General features: G+C 48.4%; 1 long non-coding RNA gene across 1 annotated transcript; it reads right to left on the bottom strand.

The window, feature by feature from the left end:
• Positions 1-2,776: 2,776 nt before the first annotated feature.
• LOC138917227 (uncharacterized) lies at positions 2,777-6,808 on the bottom strand. The gene is made up of 3 exons (XR_011424949.1): positions 6,631-6,808; positions 3,433-3,589; positions 2,777-3,207 (listed from the first exon to the last, which is right to left on the bottom strand). It is a non-coding gene; the product is annotated as an uncharacterized lncRNA (long non-coding RNA).
• Between the last annotated feature and the right edge of the window lie 10,287 nt (positions 6,809-17,095).

Genomic DNA, 17,095 nt, shown 5'->3' with positions numbered 1-17,095 from the left:
ACATCCATTCCCTAAGCCTGTGGTTCTCAACTGGGGAGATTTTGCCCCCTAGGGGGCATTTGGCAATATCTGGTGACATTTTTGATGGTCCCAATTTGGGGGGTGGTGCTACTGACATCTAGCAGGTGGAGGCCAGGGATGCTGCTGAGCATCCTACAATGCACAGGCCAGCCCCCACAACGAAGAATTATCTGGCGCAAAGGTCTGTAGTGGCGAGGCTGAGCTGGCCCTGAGCGATCTCCTGGAGGGAGGGCCGTATCTGAGTTAAAGCTGTGCTCCCAGGGCCTATGGTGCAGCGTTTGGCACCCAGTGGACACTCAGTGTGGGCCTGTTGACGAGGTGGAAGGGCTGGGGGTGGGTCTGAAGAGAAAGATCCAATCTCGGCCCCAAAGAGCACACAGCTGAGTCAGGAAGGGGATCCAGTGCACACTGGCTGTCCTCCACGCAGACAGCTCAGCCCAGGCCCACACCATGAGGTGAATTTGCCCTGAGAGGGGCTCCACGAGTCTGGGGAGGGGACGTTAGAATTGACTGTGTAGTTGGGCTCTTTAGGTTGCAAGAAGAGAATGCACCCAGCGCTCCTTGAAAGGGGAACAGTCATTGTGCAGTGGTATGTGAATGGATATGTTTTTCCCAGCCCTTGGGAAAAACACAACGGCCACTGGAAGCTCGGGAAGGCTGGGCTTGGAGCCGTCACTCTGGCACCTTCCATTTCGATGCAGATGAAGCCCTGTCTCTCCCCTCCATCCCGCCCCGCCCCACCCCCAGGTTCATCTCGAGTTTCCTGCTTACTCTGGACCTGGGCCCCTACCTGGGCTGACTTAGCCATTAGCCATGGTGCCTAGGGCCCACGAAACTTTTTAGGGGCCCGTGAAAATGTTTCAATTTTAACTTATTTTAAAATCAGAAGAAAAAGTGAATTTAATAATAATGAATGCAAAATGATGAATCTAGCCTGGATTAGATTCATCTTTATACCAACGCATGTAACTTTTAATCTATTTTTGTGGAGAGAGGGGCCCACCCCCAAAGCCTCTGCCCATCACACCCTCCCAGCCCGTCTACGGCGTGACCTCTCAGGTACAATTCCCACCACAGACCACCTCTCCTTGTTTCTTAATGAAAATTCCACGGAGAATCTACTGGAGACGTTTTGAATACAGACATGTAACCAGGAAGTATGCTGACTTTGATGAATTTTCTTTGGGAAAGAGTTTTCCGGAATGGGCTCCATTAAGTCAATTTAATTCCTTGATCAATTTTCTATAAAGCTCAGTTAAGCTAATTCCAATTTTTTTGCTTTTTCATTCTGGGTTGACTGAAACTATTTTCATTGGGAACAATTCTTTTTTACTTAAATTTTATATTAGAAATTTGGCTCGTAGATCAAATTTTTGCCAATATCATATTTCACTGATGATAGCTTCTGTCATGGTGAAGTTTTTTGTGTGTGTGTGAACTTTATTGATACCCGGTCCATTTTCTGGGGTCAAATTTCATTCTAAATTTTGTCAAGAACATTTGATTCTTTCATGAGTTCTAGTAGGCAACCACCTTACTGATTTAGCCATCTCGGTTTTTTATGCATTGGGTAAAAGACTTTAGAGTTTATGACTATTTCTTAGCTTAATCCACAAGAAAATTATGACTATCTGCATGAGACAGAGAGAGAGGGTGATGCAGAGGGGAGGCAGGGTAGAAAAGAGAGGAGTTGAGCAGCATCCTAAGTTGTTGAGTGCACAACAGAGGCCAGGATGTCCTGGGCAGGGAGGGGAATCAATGGGAAGATCAAAATGTTCTCTGCTCCAGCTCATCTTTGTCTGCTCCTGTCTTATGTCATAGATTGACCACCCTTGGGTCAACTGTGGGTAAGAGGAAGCCTGTGATAGAAAGTATGTCGGCCTGAAGCTGCCACTGAGTCAACAGCTGGAGCAAACCAGTGTTCCTTAGGAGGGAGGTAAGGCACAAACCAGGGGTCCTGGGCCATCGGAAGAATAGTTTCCATCTGGATAATCCTCTCCATGTCATGGAGCTTCCATGTAATTCTTTCACATGGTTTCTAAACAGCGCTGTGAGGCAGGCAGTAGCGCCCTTGATTTGTGGATGATGAAGGAAAATAAGGCAAGTAAGGTGGGTCCTCTTGTTTCAAACCCAGGATTTTCCCATTAAGCCTCACAGCCTCTCCCAGGAAAGGCATGCGCCATTTGCATAGCACTTCATGGTGGGCAGATGTCCTCGGGCTGGCTCCGAACAGTTCTGGGGCCTGGAACAAGAGTACAAACGGAGGCCCAGCTACTATATGTCTAAATATTTACAAGTTATTTCTCAGGCTCATGAACCCTTCCTTAAAAGAAAAATATTTGCGCCTCCTACCTTAGCAAATATACCTCCATAATGACAATAATTAAAGATAGTGTTTTTCATGTGACCAAAAACTGGTTTTTCTTTGACTGAGAGTTAGTAAAACATCAATGATTGAATTTAATCATTACTACAAATTCACGTGCTGTACAATGTTTCGGTAAGACAATGGACCGCATCTACAATGGTGGTCCCGTATGATTAGTACCCTGTAGCCTAGGTGTGCAGTAGGCTATACCGTCTAGGTTTGTGTCAGTGCACTCCGTGATGTTCACACAACGACGAAATCGCCTAACAATACGTTTCTCAGAACGTATCCCCATCGTGAAACAACACGCTATGTATGTCTGAGGGTTCTCTTGATGGGCTAATGATGTTTGAAAGAATAATAAAATAAAAACATGCATACGTTATACATTACTCATTTATTTCATAAAATTTCTCTCCTTTTATTTCAACAAAATTACTAAGTATGTTGTTATAATAAAGATTTTTACAAAAATTTTGTTCTATTGGAAGAAATGCCAAATTAGGCAATCTTTCTTGAGTTCTTAGGCAGTTTTTCTTTAAATCCTATATGGAAAAACTTCAACTTTCTGAGACAATAGCAATTGGAATTACCGATATATTTCTTAAAGCAGTACTTAGATTCCGAAAGGAACCATAGGGGCCGGCCCCATGGCCGAGTGGTGAAGTTCCCATGCTCCGCTTTGGCGGCCCGGGGTTTCTCTGGTTCGGATCCTGGGCATGGACATGGCACCGTTCATCAGGCCACGATGAGGCGGCGTCCCACATGCCACAACTAGAAGGACCTGCAACTAGAACATACAGCTATGTACTGGGGGGCTTTGGGTAGAAGAGGAAGGAAAAACAAAGAGAAGATTGGTACAGATGTTAGCTCAGGTGCCAACCTTCAAAAATATATAAAAATAAATTAAAAAACAAAACCAGAAACGAACCATAAATTTTATGTATCATCTTCAAACAGTGTAACAGGTTTCTATATGATAACTCATCACAGGAAACATTACATAATATTCTAATTTTTCCATATAAATTTCTATCACTTACAGAGTTCAACACCTCTGGAAGCAGAATCTTGGTGCTGCTCAGAATGCCCGTCCGTGAACCATTTGCTGCTGGTCCATGATGAGATAGGGAAGTTGTGAAAGGATGCGCCCTAAGCACACACTTTAATCCAGCTGGTACTTTTCATAGCGCGACTTTCCTGATGGAGGCAGCAGGATGTTGATTACATTCCTTAATTAGCATGAAAAACCCATAGCATTTCTTAAATTCTTTCACATTTTTCTACACTGGGATATTATAAAGAAAACCAAAAATACCAATATTTTGTGCATTTGTTCAACTCTTTCTTCAGTTGAGACTCTGCCTTAATCTATAATGGCCAGAAAATAATCTTATAAACTGGACTCTTTGAATAGGAATCTTCTCCTTTGTAGTCATATGAGCATTTTATTCGTTTTCTAATTTCCTTATGTTTTATTGGAATATCACTTTTATTGCATATTTTATGTGAAAGTTCTATTTATTAAAAAAAAATGTTCTCTAAACATTTAAAAATATTTTCAGTCCTTTTAAAAACGACACAGCCTATTTGGATCTGGTTTGTTTTTGTTTTTGTTTTTGGTGAGGAAGATTGGCCCTGAGCTAACATCTATGCCAGTCTTCCTCTGCTTTGTATGTGGGATGACCACAGCATGGCTTGATGAGCAGTGTGTAGGCCCACGCCTGGGATCTGAACCTGAAAACCCCAGGCCACCGAAGCAGAGCATGCAAACTTAACCACTATGCCACCAGGCTGGCCCCCTCTGTTTCTTAAAATAAGCTTTGCTAACATTATTAATGGCAAGCAATGGTTTATACCCAATAATTACAGGTAGTACAAATTTAAAAAATAATTTCATTTTCTGTCAAAGACCATGATTTGCTCTTTATTTGAGGATCTTCTGCTGTTTCACTAACCCTTCTGGTCATATTGTATCTTGTGCAAATTACATCTGACTCCTTTAAGAGCCTTTTGCTGGCATTCCCATCAAGTGTTTGTGAGTGGTTGTAAGGTCAAATTTGATATGTGTTTCATCAAGATGTTCTGTCTTGGGGCAGATCCAGAAAATATCATATATAATTGTTGAATTGTCCAAAGAAAGTCTTGTGACAGTTGGCACAGCTGAAGCCACGTCTCCTAGCGTGAACTGAAACCATGACTTGTGCACAGCGCAGAGAACTTTTCTACATTTTTGGCTCAAATTCTGGCTCATGCGCTTTTTTCTTTACAATCATGTTAGTGGCATGGTCATAGGTTTATCCCTGACAGTTTTTTAAAAGCAAATGCCTATAATTGAAGGCTATTTATTCAGTTTGTCACTTTAATCAAAACCTTTATTTTTTATAAAAGGTATAAAACTAATGAAATACCCCTTAACTGTGACTTTTTCTTTTTCTGTAGTTCAAAACTCATGCAATAAATGTTAGTCATTCAATGTGGCTTTTGTTTCTGATACAATCTAACTGATCTGAGCAATTTCTATTTTTTTATTTTATTTTCAATTTCTTTTCTCACTTTTTACCCTCCAAATTAATAATTTCCTTTTGAATTCTACAGCATAGATAATTATTTGGTTCACTTTTTAACAGTCTACCGTACATGTTTGGCTATTTTAGCATCAAAATTTAAAGTCATTTTGACTAAATCTAGGTTTTATTATTTTTTTTCTCTATTTACTATGCCATTAGTACCTTCCCCCACCCCGAACAAAGCCTTGTGTTTGGATAAATGTAGGGCACATCATTTTATTCTTTTAAGAACATCCCATCAATGTTCCCTATTGGTGTTTACTTATCTTTATTGAAGACTGTCCGTGGTGGGCTATTTACCGAGCCCCTTTTCCCGTCTCTAGTAATCATGTGAGTGGTTTTGGGGGATACAAATGAAATCTACTCACTTTTGTTGTTGACACTTTAAAAAACTTAAGTAGGCTGTCTCTTTCAAGATTTTCTATTTCTTTTTCTTTTGCCTGAGCTCCACTTTTGTAATTGTTCTTTTTATCATATTCTCTATTTGCCCTCATTCTCAATGATCCAAGCGATTTTTTAAAAATTGAATTGTATCCAGAGTACAAAACTTGCATATATTTTTATCATAGAAATGTAAATTAAATCAACTGTAAAAATTGATTTTTTTGAAAATGTATGTGAAAAATAATTTTATTTTTCTAAAATATTAAAAACTATCTATCGAACTTTAAAGGCCAAATACAAATTATAAGTAATGAATATCAAAATTTACTTTAACCTGGAAGTCTCAACTTAATGTTTTAAAATTGTAATTAAATCTTCTTAAAGATTTTATAAAAATGAAACCGCTGTGGTTCTAGCCTTCAATGCCCATCTAGTTGGCAATAAGACCCTTCCTGATTCCTTGACACATCATGTTTGCTGAATAACAATAATTGCTAACAATTATTAAGTGCTTATTATTTGTCTGACAGCCTTATGAAATGGGAAGGATTATTCACTTTTTTCAGGTGGGAAAACAGAGAAACTAAGAACTGTCCCGCGTGTGCTCAGGCAGTGACGGGCAGAACCAGGATTTGAACCGGGTTTTTCGGACTCACTACACGCGGAGCACCACCACAGGAAAGGACCACCTGCGGGGCCTCTGAACGGTTTGGGGCAGGTCGGCGGCCCCTGAACCCAGGGTTTTCTGCGTCTTCACCCTGCTGTCACAGCAGCTACTTCCGGCTCCTTCGGGCCGAGGCTGGGGGCCTGCAGCTCCAGGCTGCTGGGGGCACAGGCTGGGGACCAGACCCTGCCGCAGGTCACAGCTGCGGAGCGGGACCCAGTCGGCGCGGCCTCCTGAGCGGGCGCGAGGGCGCCACCTGCAGGGCAGCGGGGGCTCTGCCCGAGGGACGGGCTCGCGGCACAGCAGCCTGAAGGGGCCCGGCCGGGTCAGGGCCACGGCGGACCCCCCGGAAAGGCAGGCGGTCTGGACCGGAGCAGCCACGAAAGACCCACGCTACTCTGCCCACTGTCCACTCAGTTAGCCCTTTTCACTTCTCCCTTCGGCAGAGGGAAAGTTCTTCCCAACGTCTAACCTCAGTCCCTCAACTGCAATGGAAGCCCGTTTCACCGCAAAGAAACAGAGAACAGGGCAACCCAGAGTAGTCTGGTTTCCAGAGATACAGCTCCCTGGAAATGCAAGAGGAGTTCCTGTCCCATTCAAGCCAGCCCTGTCCCTCCACCTACCGCTCTGGCTCAGGCCCATCTCCTTGCGTTAGAAAAGCTCCTCAGTTAGAAGTGTGTCTAGAATCGCTGCCGGATTACACCTCCACAGCCCTCACAACCACCCAGCGAGGTCAGGATTCTCACGGCATTTGCTCAGAGGAAACCGAGGCCCAGGGAGACAGCATGACTTCTTCCGGAGAGCCAGGGGCAGTCTGGGAACAGAGCAGAGATCTGATCCCAAGCCTAGGGCACTTCTTGCCAAGCACCGTCTCCCACCGTGGGAAAGGAGTGTGGCACAAAGGGGTATTCTTGTGTCCTTTCTGTGTGTAACTGGACGTGCTCTAGTGAACATTCAGCCCCATGGTGCACACTTGTGCTTTACATGAGTACATGAATGACTGGAACAATTGGATATCTATTTGCAAACCAAAAATGTGACCTCACATCTTATACAAAAATTAACTCCAAAATGGATCATAGTACTAAATGTAAAATGCAAACCTATAAAATTTCTAGAATATACAGGAGAAAATATTTGTGACTTTGGGTTAGGCAAAGAGTTCTTAGGTACCAAACGTATAATCTATAAAAAAAAATTGATAATAAATTGGACTTCATCAATATCGAAAACTTTTCCTCTGCAAAAGACATTGAAAATGAAAACACAAAACACAGACTGGAAGAAAATGTTTACAAATTATATCTCTGACAAAGGACTTATGTACAGAATGTATAAAGAACTTGACAATAAGAAAAGAAAGAAACCAATTTAAAAATAGGCAAAAGATTTGAACAGATACTTCACCAAAGAAGAAATGAGGATAGCAAATACACACGTGAAAGATATCGAACATCATTCGTCAGGGTAATGTAAATTAAAACCACAATGAAACAGCTTAAACACTCAAAAACAAAGGTATAGTTAAATTACAGTGACTTTGTGCAAAAGTATGTTATCCACCCTACAAAAATTATATTCTTCTCTTCAAAATAGCATGAAAAATACTTGTGGAACAATGTATTAAGTAAAAGAAACAAGATTCAAAGATATAAACAGTATTACCCAATTAGAAGGAAAATTGTGCGTGTGTGTTACATACATGTATTAAAGACTGAAATACATAAAAATAGAAATAGGGCTCGTTTCTGGATATGGCAATTATAGGAGATTTTAGTTTTCTTCTTTACACTTTTCAGAATTCTCCAAAATATTTTTCCAACATACACACTTGCTTTTATAAAGAGTTTAATTAAGTTAAGAGAGAAGAAAAGGATGCATATCTGATCCCTAAGCCCCCAGTTGTTCAGTCCTTCACATAGGAAGGAGCTGCCACCCCAGCATGGGAGTTACATGCTTAAGGCCTCCCTCCCCACGGCCCTGTCCAGAAGCCCCTTTGGGCTCTCTGCTCTTTGGTGCTGCCGATTTCCCTGCCTTCCAGGAACTCCCCCACCCCGGCTGTCTCCTAGTTCCCACCTCCCCCTCCGTCTGCTCCTCCTCGTCTCTGGATCCTCCTGCTGCCCCTTTCCTATGATGGCGTCCTCTCACTCCTTTTCCTTCCTGATGTTCATTCTGTCCCCGTGGGACTTCATTCACTTCTGACAACGGCACGGGCACCCAGGACACCCACATCACTTTGTCTGGCCTAAATCCTTGCTCATCACTGTCCATTCAGCAGCGGATGTTGACAGCATATCTACTGCCCTGCGCTGCTCTAGAGGCACCAGCAAAGGTGCTGTCTTCATGGACCTCACGTCCTAACAGAGGAGTCAGGCCATAAACACATCAACGAATAACTGAACAAATTAACTTCAGAACCTGCACGTCAACAAGATCCTGGGGATAGTGGAATGCATGTTAAAATTTGAGAACCACTGCTCTGCACAGACGGTTCTCAAAGTGCGGTCACCAGCCAGCAGGCTCAGCATCTCCTGGGAGCGTGTTAGAATGCAGATTTGCAGCCGAGATCCAGACCTACTGAATGGGATATTCTGCAGGTGGGGCCCAGCATCTGTGTTTACCAAGCCCTCCAGGGGATTGCATAGCCCCATAAAGGGCTCCTTGAGGTTAAGGACCACATGTCATTTATCTTGATATCTATACTGGTTTCCTATTGCAGCTCTAACAAATCACCACAAATATGGTAGCTTAACACACCACAAATTTATTATCTTACAGTTCTGGAGATCAAAGTCCAAAATTACGGTGTTGGTACAGATATGTTCCTGCTGGAGACTCTAGGGGAGAATTTGTTTCCTTGCCTTTTTCAGCTTCTAGAGGCTGCTCACATTCCTTGGCTCACGGCTGCATCGCTCTGACCTCTGCTTCCATTGTCCCACTTCCTCCTCTGACCTCTGAACCTCCTGCCTCCCTCTGATAAGAACCCTTGTGATTCCAAGGGGCCCATGGATAATCCAGGACAATCTTCCCATCTCAAGAGTCTTAGCTTAATCACATCTGCAAAATCCTTTTCGTCATGTGAAGTAACATATCCGCAGGGTCTGCGATCAGGACATGGACATCTTTGTGGGGCCATTACTGAGCCTACCACGGGATCTGCCACAGAGTAGATGCTCAGCAAGGATCTGACAGCATGAGCGAGTAGGTGAATGAGAAAGAAATCAGGAGCCAAATGAAGCCTCTTCCCTCCCTGCCGTGAGCCCTGGCCTACCTGTGAGCATCTGCCCTCAGCTGGTGGGACCCAGCAATGGTCCTCAGCACACTGGTCCTTCAGTTCATGTGGACAGGTGCAGTGTGCATTGTGCAGGTGAGGCTCCACCAGCCAGGAACAGAGTCCGGCAGGTGACACTCACCAAGCAACGGGGCAGGCAGAGCAGCAATCTGAGGGTTGGCTGTGAGGGAAATACTGGGGTGCCAGCTGCGAGTTTGGTGTCTGGGGTCACCAAGAGAACACACACATGGGTTCAAGTCCTAACTTGGTCATTTGCCAAGTGCATGAGCTTGAACAAGCCACCTAACCACTCTGAGCCTCTTCGGTTACTTCATCCGCAATGTGGGAGGCAACGCCAGCCTCACCAGGTTGTCCTGAGAACTAGAGATAAGGCATGAAGGGCCCTGGCTCTGGAGTGGCGAATGAGGGCAGGGGATGCTACTGCTGATAGAGGGGGCCACATGGGGAGCTGGAGCCAGGGCCCGGGCTGGGGGGCTAGGGTGGGTGCTGACTGGCGAGTGGCCCTGGCCCTGAGGCCCACTGACCCCCATCCCTGACAGTCCTGGGCGTGAACTAGGCTTTAGGTCTTACGGGGCCCTTTCTCTCTGTGCAATTTGCTGACTCCCTTTAGTCATTCATTACTGGGCAACTGAACTCAGAGAAGGGAGGAGTCAGAGGGGCCCACTCGTGCTGGCGGCCTCCCTGTAGACTCCAAGGTGGGGCAGAAAATGCTCAAGATCTGGGTGAGGAAACCCAGGCTCGGCACTTACTGGCTTCCCTGACCCTTTAAGCCTCAGTTTCCCCATCCACAAGCAGGAATGATGCAGTCTGTCTGGCCTCTGCCTTGGCCCTTGGTGGCGAGGACATGGGCAGGGAGGTGAAGGGAAACATGGGCACCGGCTGGGAGGAGGAGGGAACAGCGTGTGAGTGAGGCAGAGGCTCTGCCCGCAGTCTGCTGACCCGGAGGTTGAGGTGAGCCTGAGAAGGGGCTGTTTGTTGCTCAGCGATGTTATGATAAAGACATTAATGTTCTGTAATTAAGGATAGCAGCTTGGGGCTAAATTAAATATTTACACAGCCCTCGCTTGCCTTCTCCTTCTCTTTAGCGACTCCCTCCCCACGCTAAAATATTTAGCAGGGATTTCAAGAGTATTCTCAACCTGACTATGGTTCAGGAAGGTGCTTGACAGTAAGGAAGACGGTGACCACGGGTTTCAGCAGATTCCCAGCCACGGCCGCCTTCTGCGGGGCCGGGCCAGTCCACTTGGCTCCGTCAGATCTGCACATTGGAGGAAAGACATTGCACTTGGGTCTTTAAAAGGCAAACAAAATGTACCAGGCAGGCTAGGTCTGATGCAGGCCGGCCCCAAAGGGATTTTCTAGTGTATGTGTCATAAACCGCCTGAAAATAGTTGTACAACAATCAGTGAGGAGGAAGAAACTACGGCAGGGCAGAAAGCAATCTAAAGCAAATTCAGCCTCTAATTCCCGGAGTGACCCCAGGCAAGTCACTTGCCCTTTCAGGAGCTTGCTGTTCCTGGAGTAGCTAGCAGATCTACGCCGTCCCTGTATTCTAATGGACGAAGCTGACTGTGAGCATTCCGTATTTCCCATAAGCGGACTAGTTCTCAAAGGCTTGGTCCTGTGAAAGCCTCAGATTGGCTGGCCAATGTGAACAGGAGTCCTACGTTGTTTCCTTCTTTCTTTTTTTTTTTTTTTGTGAGGAAGATTGTCCCTGAGCTAACATCTGTGCCCATCTTCCTTTTTTTGCTTGAGGAAGGGTGGCCCTGAGCTAATGTCTGTGCCCATCTTCCTCTGTTTTGTATGTAGGACACTGCCACAGCATGGCGTGATCAGTGGTGTGTAGGTCTGTGCCCGGGATCCAAACCTGCCAACCCCAGGCTGCTGAAGCTGAGTAGGCGAACTTAACCACTATGCCACCAGGCTGGCCCCAAAGAGTCCTATTTTGAATGGTAGCTGTAGGATATATATTGTGGTGAGCCTCCAAGCAGACGTGTTCCAGGAAAAGTTGTATATATATTTAATTTTTGGAAGTCAAAGTGTGCCCTCTGATTGCTAAGACAGGCAGGACAGCACAGCGATTAACAGCACAGACTTTGAACCAGTCCTGAGTTGAGGCCCAGCTGTGTGACCTTGTACAAGTCACTGCCTCACCTTTCCAATCTATGAAGTGAGGATAATGATTGACACGGGGCTTGGTGGGCATTAAAGGAGATATGGTGTCTCTGGAGTTCTGGGCAGCTGGCCTGTCCTAACCAGTGCAGAACACTGGTCTTGATCGCTTTAAATCCTCTTGTCAAAGTGAAGCCTTCTCAGCCCGCCTGCTAAATGTTCTGTGTGAATCTGGACTTCCAGGCCTTAAGCAGAATAGGTATGTCAGAGGGCTCACGGGCCGTGGGGGGCTGCCCTGCTGGGTCAGCCAGGCCCCAGGAGATCAGCAGGGCACTTCCGCCTCCCACCTCCAACGGCTCCTGAGCTGGGTGGGGACGGGGAACACAGCGAGGCTTCCTCTGGCCTTTCTTGAGAGCACAACTTCAAAAGGTTCCCACCTAGACTTTAAGAAAGCTGCAGGCCCAGCGCCAGCTCCTTCCTTCCGGGGGTCAGCACCCTGCCCCAGCCCTATTTCTAAAAGTGTCCTTGCCCATCCAAGCTGCCGCTGAGGAGGCTCACCTCCCACCTCAGGGAGAAGACCTACAAAACAGAGGGAGGGGTGAGGCCCTTGCCCTTGGCCGAGACCCACCCGAGTTCGGAGCTCCGCCCTGCCTTTTGTAGCTGTGGCCTGTCAGCACCTTTCCTACCTTTCCTACATTTCCTACCTTCCCGGAGTGTCCCCGTCTGACCTCACAGATAACCTTCTTATTGAATAAATGTGCAGAGCAGGTGAGACTCAGAGGCCGAGTTACCTGTAAGCTCCGCCTTCTTCTGTTGCCCGACCAGTGGGCCCACTGAGCCGAGACAGCCGAGGGGAGGGGTGGGCGGAGACAGGCTCATCTAAGGTGGGGACATCAGGGCCTCACCCTGCCTGTAAAGTAGATCTGCCACCCTGGCCTGAATGGCACTGTTTGTCTAAAACTTTAGCTTCTTTCAAGTGCAAATACTCCCCAGAGGCAGCCCACATTAGGACCTGTGCCCACTCACGCCTGAGCCTGGAGAGAGGTATTCAAGGGCCGTCCCTTGAACGCAAGACTAATAATAATTACTATCATTATATACTCAGGCAAATATTCATTGTGCAAACAATGTTACAACAACACCAGAAATCAGAAAAAGAATCACCCACAATCCCAACCCCAATAAACGGGCATTTGGGTTTTCTCTTCTTTTCCCATTTCCTGGCCAGTCCTTGTATATGTACATATACAGCTTCTCCACAGCTGGACTCCTGCCCGATGCAATTTTGCACTCAACACCATATCATCAGCGTTTCCCCGTGTTGCAACAGCTTTTAAAATGAGTGTGTTGTTGCTTACCAGTGTGCTGGAGCTGGACATTAGGTTGCTTTAAGTGCCCTGCTGTTAGACAGCATGCTGGAACTTTGTTAAAGAGCTTTTTCATTTTTTGAGGATTAGTCCCTTAGGATACATTCTCAGGTGTGGGATTGCTGGGTTAAAGGTGATGAATATTTTTGTGGCTCGTGAAAAAGAGCCGAGTTCAGGTTTTGCGTAGAACTTGCAGACAGCTGGTACCTGGAGGGAGAAATCTGGGGAAGGAGTCTCTGGGGTCACTGGGGGAGGCAGTGTTTTTCGGGGGGTAATCCTTGAAGGCCCTTAGCTCTGGAGGGGAGGCAGCAGCCTCAGAGTGAGGACAGCTGCCAGAGGCTGTCCAGAGGGGCTCCCTCCTTCCCACCCCTCCCCAAGTGCTTGATGGGGCTCCAGCATCTGCAGCATCCACACCCAATGCCGGACTCAGGGGGCTGCGAGAAGGAGAAACCCAGAGAAGCGATGAGCTGCGTGCAATGGCCGGCCCAGAATTCAAGCAGTAGGTGCACTGCAATTGCAGCCGGGGAAAATCCACCAGCACGGCTGTGCACTGGCGTGGGCAGGGCAGGCTCTGCACACATTACTCGTATACATATTTGCAGTGTGCTGGCCCACCCCAGCACACCGTAGGGCGGGAGGATGAGGCTCTAGGAGCCCCAAGAGCCGGGCGGCCGAGGCGGTTGGCCTGCCTCAGGGTCTCCAAGCTGGCTGCACATCAGAATCACCGGGGAGCTTTCAAAAAGAGCTGGTTCCCACCTTCAGAGATTCAGATCGAATTAGTGGCTGATGCTGACATCTAGCCAGGAGTGAGAACCACTGGACCGGTGTTATATTTTCTTGTTAGGGCATTTTTGGATGCAGGAACAGAGACCCTCTGAGGCCAGTAGGCGAAAACAAGGTAATGATGGTGCCTGCAGGGGAAGGGTGGGCTAACCCACCTTCATAATCTCTATGAGCACCCTTGCCTAAGCCATCCTCCATAAACTGCCCACTCAAATACAACAGTGCATCTATCTGCTACCGTAGCTTCAAGAGCAGTCCCCTAGCTCTCCCCTTGCAAGCAGGGGGCTGCCCATGCCCCTTGTATAGGGGATTGTGGACCTTAGGCTGCTGTAAAGATATTGCCTGGGCCTGGGAAGCTGGCATCCGAGACAGAGGCAGCCCTGGACGCCACAAGTCGGCCGGCCCCTTTTGTGGCATCCTTGCTTCTCTCTGAGCATCTTTACTCCTTAGGTCAAATGATCCTGAAAGCCCTTTTGGATTCTCTGGTTCTCGATGGATACTGGCCCTGAGGGGCCTGTCTGGGACAGGGCAGATCTGGGGCTTCCTTCAGATACCTGAGATGACAGGCCCTCATGGTCCCTCCCTGGGAGGCAGGGACTCAAGCCCTAAGCATGGCCCTTTAGCCTGACCCTGGCCAAGGTGAGTCCCAGACAAGGTGGGTCACTCTCCTGCCCCCTCAGTATCTTCCCTCTCCACGCACACTCTCCAAGGGCCAGCCTTTCACGCTCTGCCTCCTCAATCCTGCTCTGAGGACAGGATCCACGTCTGGGGCAGGACTGTGACCCATGCCCCAGGGGGCTCTGCCTGGGAGTCTGTGCTCTCCACAGGGAATGCAAAGCTTTGTGACTCCCTGGCAAGGGCTGTCAGCACCTGGGCAGCAGGCGAGGGGCTGGGAGCACGGGGGCGGGGTTGGGGTGGGGCGGTGTGGTGAGCAGGGACAAGAGCTGCTTTCTCTGAGCCCATTCTCTGAAAGAGGCTTTTCTGTAGGTGCCCCGTGTTGGGAAGATGTTAGGGGAAGGGGGCACAAAGGGTGCTATTGAAACCACCATGGCCAGACTGGGAGAGAAAGTCAAAGGGAGTGAGTCCTCAGCTCAGTGCCGCCAGCAAGGTCCCCATATAGCTTTAGTCTCCTTTCTCCTCCATAACACAACCAGATGGAAGAAGATGCTGTGGGAGGCTCTCTCCAGGCAGCTGAGATGAGGTGAGAAGTTAAGGGAAGAAGGAAAGGAGGTCCCCCCCTTGAGGGACCACCAGGTGCCACCAGGAGGAGGAAAGATGCTGCAGAGGGTTAAATAGTGTCCCTCCTCAAAAGATAAGTCCATATCCTAACCTCCGGTCCATGTGACAGTGACCTTTCTTCGAATAAGGGTCTGTGCAGATGTAACTAAAAGGATCTCGAGATGAGGTCATCCTGAATCCAATGCCCAGTGTCCTTACACAAATAGGAGAGAACACGGAGGAGAGGGCCATGTGAAGACAGAGGCAGAAACCGGAGCCATGCTGCCACAAGCCAAGGAATGCCCAGAGCCGCCAGAAGCTGGAAGAGACAAGGAAGGACTCTCCCATGGACTGTCCAGAGGGAGTGTGGCCCTGCTGACGCCTGGATTTGGGACTTCTGGCCTCCAGGGCTGTGAGAGAGCAGCCACGTTTGTGGTAAGCTGTTCTGGCCACCCGGGGAGACTCACACCAGCATTGACCTCTCATCTGCACACGGCAGCTGAAAGGAAGGCTCTTCCAGAAGCCCCGTCAACTGTGCACGCTCCCTTAGCGGCCATTTCCTCGGCTGTAAAGTGAGGCTAATACTCCCAGCCCCAAGGGGACGGTGGCTGGGAAGGGGCCTTGTCAGCAGGGTGGCCTCTACCATGCAGTGAGGTTGTCATTCTGGGTCTGGTGCTGCCAGGCAGGCACGTCCTGCACCTGTCCCGGCCTCAGTTTTCTCCTCTGCAAACTGGCGTGCTAAGCTTTGCCCAATGCCTCTGCCTCTGTCGCAGAGAGGATCAAAGGAGGGACAGGCTTAGGATTAGGTTAGGGTTGAGTGCGAGAGGGTGGAGAGTGCAAGAGGGACCTCAGTCCTGCTCTCAAGTGGGGACGACGGGCTCTTTTGCACTGTTCCTGCTGTCAGACAAAGCCTTTTGCACAGAGAGGACAGACAGGCTGGGCCCTCCCAGGAGGAGCTGGCGATCCCCCTGAGGAGGAGGCACGGGGCTGCGAACAGCATTCTGATACAGTGCACTCTGAATACCCAGGTTCTGGGAGGGGCAGAGGAAGAGCTGGGAGGTCCCAGGCCGTACAGATGGGACGGGACTGTTCTCCCAAAAAAGGGTATTTGAACGATGTTGTAACGGTGTCTGAAAGAGAAGTGATGTGGGGACCCTCCCTTTGGTGGTCCATCCACTCAATGCCACGAAAAGACATGCAGCACCCAGCCCAGCGCGGGTCAGTTCCAAATGTTCATAGAGGCCCTTGAGAAAAGCCACACTGTCCCCCAATGTTACCTGGACTCAGTCCTCCGGAGTTCACAGAGCTCTTCCAAAGGCATTCTGCGGCCACCTAATAACCTTAAAAGGGACGAGGCTGTGGTCCCCACTCTAAGATAAAGAAAGGGTCGGAGAAGAGAGACAACTGCTCAAGGCTATTTGAATGCAGGTTGCAACAGCTCTTCACTCACGGCTTTCCAGACATGTCACCTGATGTCTCATTGGGTATTTTGGGGCCAGGAGTGTCCCATGCCCAGGTCTCCTCAAAATCTGCCAAGGGCTACAGTTCTTAGCCCAGCTTTCCAGACCCTCCTTGGGACTCCAGCCCTCTCCCCTGGCTCATTCCCACCTCTGCACCCTGGTTCAGCTCCTTCTCCCTGGCTGGACTGCTCCTCCCAGTCACAGGTTTATATCCCAGTCCTTCCCGTGTTTCAGGTTTCCTTGGGCTGCACAGGAGGCCAAAACCCAGTACAAAGTCCTCAAGTCTGGTTCAAGTTCAGCTCTGCTAACTCATTGCTGACTGTGTGACCTTGGGCAAGTCACTTTCCCTCTCTGGGCCTCCGTTTCCTCGAATATGAAATAGGGGAGTTGAACGCAATACTCTGAATTCTTCTCCATGTGGCCTAAATCTAAGCGCCCCCCAGGTCCTCTCTCTCTGTTCCCCTGCTCTGCCCTCACTGTGTGCTCACCATCCACGACAGCCTCTCCTGCCTCCACGTCTTCCTCCAGCAGGCTCCTGTTTAATCACTCAGCTGGACTTTGATTTCCCTGAAAGCAGAGGTGGCACCTGTCTGCGGCACCTGCTGACCAGGTATCTGGCCAAAACATGCCGATGGATTGATGGGTAACCCCCCTGACCACCTCCCTTTAGGTTGGAAGCCTCTTTCTCTTCCCTGTTTAGTTTCCCAAGGTGCACACAGGAGGCCTGCAGGGCACCAGAGTCTGGTGGGGCACTGAGGTCTCTGCTCACCTTGGCTGCTGGGGTGGGGGTGGAGGGCTGCAGGCCTGTGCTGTGCATACAGCAGCTTCTGCAGCATGGGGACAAGGCCAGCGCTGG

The sequence above is a fragment of the Equus caballus genome, chromosome 1, assembly GCF_041296265.1.
Source record: "Equus caballus isolate H_3958 breed thoroughbred chromosome 1, TB-T2T, whole genome shotgun sequence".
Taxonomy (NCBI): domain Eukaryota; kingdom Metazoa; phylum Chordata; class Mammalia; order Perissodactyla; family Equidae; genus Equus; species Equus caballus.
This window is presented reverse-complemented; position numbering and strand designations above follow the sequence as displayed.